The following is a 3,776-nucleotide window of genomic DNA, read 5'->3' as shown; positions in this document are numbered from 1 at the left end:
TGGCCGTTGAGGGAGAGAACAGGCTGGCCCAGCGTCATCACAGGCTAACCTGAAGACAAAGTGCCCTCCCTCCATAACTGTCATCTTTCGGCCGTTGAGGCAGAGAACAGGCTGGCCCAACATCATCAGGGGCTAGCCTGAAGATACAGTGTATCTTAATTGTAGATTTTTCTTGTACTGTTTTATAATTTTCTTGTACACCGCTATGATCTATTTGGAATAGCGGTTTATAAATAAAACATATTATTATTATTGTTGTTGTTGTTGTTGTTGTTGTATCTCATGTGTATTGTTTAATGGTCAGAAACCACTCCAGCAATTCTCATAACCATCATTGTGCTATTGTGGCTTGTCTGACACTACAATGAATCCTTGTCAGCGTAACTGCTGGGGTCCAACAACCACTGTCAGCAACTCAAACGAGTCCTGGGGTTAAATCAGACCCTTGTAGCAGAGCTGGCAATTTCCAGAAGCTGAAGCGTGGCTCCAAAGTCCAATTGGGATGACAGCAATTGAATGTCTTCCAGGAACTGCAGCAGTGCAGGAACCTCCGGGGACACACAGCAAACCGATGCTGTAGCTTCTTCTGATAAACCACCAGAGAAACAAAGTTCCCAAAGTGCTCTTTATTAACAGTACTATAATACAAAACCAGATCTCCAAAACTCCAAAACATACCAGTCCAACTTCTACTTCAAACCCACAAGCTATCCCTTGCTACCCCTGGGTTTATATAGTCTCCAGACCATGTGGTCTCCCAAACCCAGTGGGTTCAGGTGTGTAACCATGTCATGTGTCTCCTGTGCAATCCAGACACATTGTTTCATCATCCATGGCTACGTGCACTTGGGCACTGAAGTGTCCTTGTGCCAATGAGCTTCAGGTGTGCTGATCAGCCTTGCCACTCTGCTGAATGCTCATGGCCAAACACACACACATCAAGCATTTCCCTGTGTGCTGTGTTTTAACCCTTCAGATCCCTGACAATCCTGTCCTCTTCTCTTACCCCCATTAAGTCTTTTCTGCACTTAATGTTGGTATGGTAAGAAAATTCCCATAAAGTAACCTCAGCTGCAACCTTTTGTAGGGCTGAAATAGCACCTATTGAAAACATGTCTGTCACTGGATGGGGAAAAGTTTGGCTGTATAATCAAATAAACTTTAATGTGCTATGAACCTTCAAGTGTACATCCTTGATTCTTTCCAAGTATATGTTAAAATATTACACGCTAGAGTGCTTCAGAGGCTAACTGTGAAGTACAAGGAGTATTATTTTTTTTCCTAATGTGCCATTGACCACTACCATAGTTGTTTCTTTCCTGGAAACCTGCCATGAACTGGCAGCCAATGTCTCATGGACTGGTCCTGTCCCAGGGACCAGAACGTGAGTAGCACTGCAGTGGAGAATTAACATCTATCTATAATCACACATTCAGGACATTCTAGCTATGAAGAGTTACCACTGATATGTGATTACTTGTAAAAAATGCAGATAAATGAGTTTCCATAAGACACTTATGCTACATGGTGTCTAACTGTACAGAAGTATAATTTGGGATTGGTAACCCTGGGATCCCTTTTCAGACAAATTTATAGTGCAAGGCCAATAACTCAAGCCTAGCAAAGAATTTCTGCTAAAAGCTTAAATGAGTGGTTAAGTCCTGCTTATTGTGAGGATTTACAATGCAATCCAAACACATTTACAAGGGAGAATATCTAACCGAATTCAGCAAAACAGCATGAAAGTTAGTTTCCCCTGTATGAATTTGACTGTGGACTGAGATTGTCTACAGAGGAACTGTTCAGCTTCCTTTTGTGGTTAGGTGAATGGCTAAGAAGGATGAAACTGTCTCTGTCAAACAAATTGTAGTTGTGGAATGGCTACCCAAACATATTTGGTTGGTTTTTATCCTATGATCTTTAGGAAACAGAACAGGTGGCCTTTCAGATATGCAACTGTCTTCATTTATCACTATTAGCTATGATAGGCTGGGCAGATAGGATTTTTGTTACCACAGCATGCAAAAAGCCACACATCACATTTCCTACCACTACTATAGGTGTCACCTGAATGCTTTCTTATTATCCTATTCTTTTGCCAGGAGATAATGTATGAATTCTTCATAGTGTTTAGCTGATATTAATGCTGATGCAGTTTTCATTGCTGACTTTAGTCTGGTTCTCCTTATAAAGAAAATTTGAACCTCTATAAAATTTCTTATCTCCAATAGTAAAAACAAGATAAGGACAGCACAAAGTCTAATGTTGAAGAAGTCTTCACAGTTTGAGGGCTGAAAGCACCCAGGAAGAAAGTAGATAGTGGTGAATTTCTTGGAGTGTTTAGTCTCTGCTATAGTTGAACGTGCCTTTAAAGTACTGTGAAGATCTTGGGTAAGTACCAGTTAATTCTTCTTAGGTTAAAATATATCACTTCCATTTAAGCAGCCTTCTGGTCTTATATCCTTCATCAGACATTAGAAGAGAATGGAAGACATGAGCCGAGTTTCCAACTCTAATCATCAAGTTGCCATTTGTTTGGAAGGCAGGTATAGAATGAATTGTATCTTGTTAAGGGGTTATCAGTTGCTGGACTCTATGGCTGCATCTGCACAGCAGAAATACTGCAATTAACACAACTTTAACTGCCATGACTCAGTCTATGGAATTTTTGAATTTGGCAACAGAGGTCTCTGACAGAGAAGGATACATATCCCACAGATTTATAGTTCCCAGAATTCCATAGCATTGAGCCATGGCAGTTAAAGTGGTGGCAAACCATTACTTCTGCAGTGTAGCTGCAACCTACGTAACAGCTTGGATTTCATAGAATCATAGAGTTGGAAGAGACCCAAAGGGCTACCAGTCCAACCCCCTGCCATGCAGGAAATCACAAGTAAAGCATCCCCGACAGATGGCCATCCACCCTCTGTATAAAGACCTGCAAAGGAGGAGACTCCACCACTTTCCGGGGAGTGTGTTCCACTGTCAAACAGCTTTTACTGTCAGGACGCTTCTCTTTTTATTGAGTTAGAATCTATTTTCCTGTATTTGATGAGGAATCTCTTTCCTTTTAATTATTTTGATGGCGGTGAGGTTGATGTACAAAACAGACTTAATTAGAAAGACAAACACAGAAAACAAAAAGATCCAAAAAGTGGAATTGTTTTCTGATAAACAGAACTTGCAATATAATGTTATACTGTAGAATGTGCCCACTCCCAGCCATTCCTTCTTCCAGAACACTTAATTAAATTCCCTTCTCAACTGGGGTCCTGTCACACAACACAACTATAGTGGTATGGTTCTTCTATAACTACCATGGCAACAGGCAATAGAATTCTTGGATTTGCAATTTCAGGAGGTAGATTTAGAAATTCAGTTTTAAAAAACTTTTTTCAACATGTGCATTGTGTTTGTTGTTGTTGCATGCTTTCAAGTTGTTTCTGACCTATGGAGACCCTATGGCGAACCTGTAATGGGGTTTTCTTGCAAGAGTTGCTCAGACGTCTGTCTGCCTTTGCCTTCCTCTGAGGCTGAGAGAGTGTGACCTGCCCAGGATCACCCATCCTGAAATGTAGGACATGTCATGGAAAAGGAGGGCTTCTGGTCACCCTGGATCAGACCTAAACACCAATCTAGGCACCTGCCCAGTCAGTCTAGCATCTCGCTTTCTTGCGCTTATATGGCTGTGAAGCCTCTCCTGGGCAGCAGAGGGCGCCAGGCACGAAAACAAGTCGGTTTCAGCTGAAGAAGCAACATAGAGCCCATAGAGAAAA

This window comes from Sceloporus undulatus, chromosome 1 (genome assembly GCF_019175285.1).
Source record: "Sceloporus undulatus isolate JIND9_A2432 ecotype Alabama chromosome 1, SceUnd_v1.1, whole genome shotgun sequence".
NCBI lineage: Eukaryota > Metazoa > Chordata > Lepidosauria > Squamata > Phrynosomatidae > Sceloporus > Sceloporus undulatus.
The sequence above is the reverse complement of the archived record's forward strand: the minus strand, read 5'-3'. Positions refer to the sequence as shown.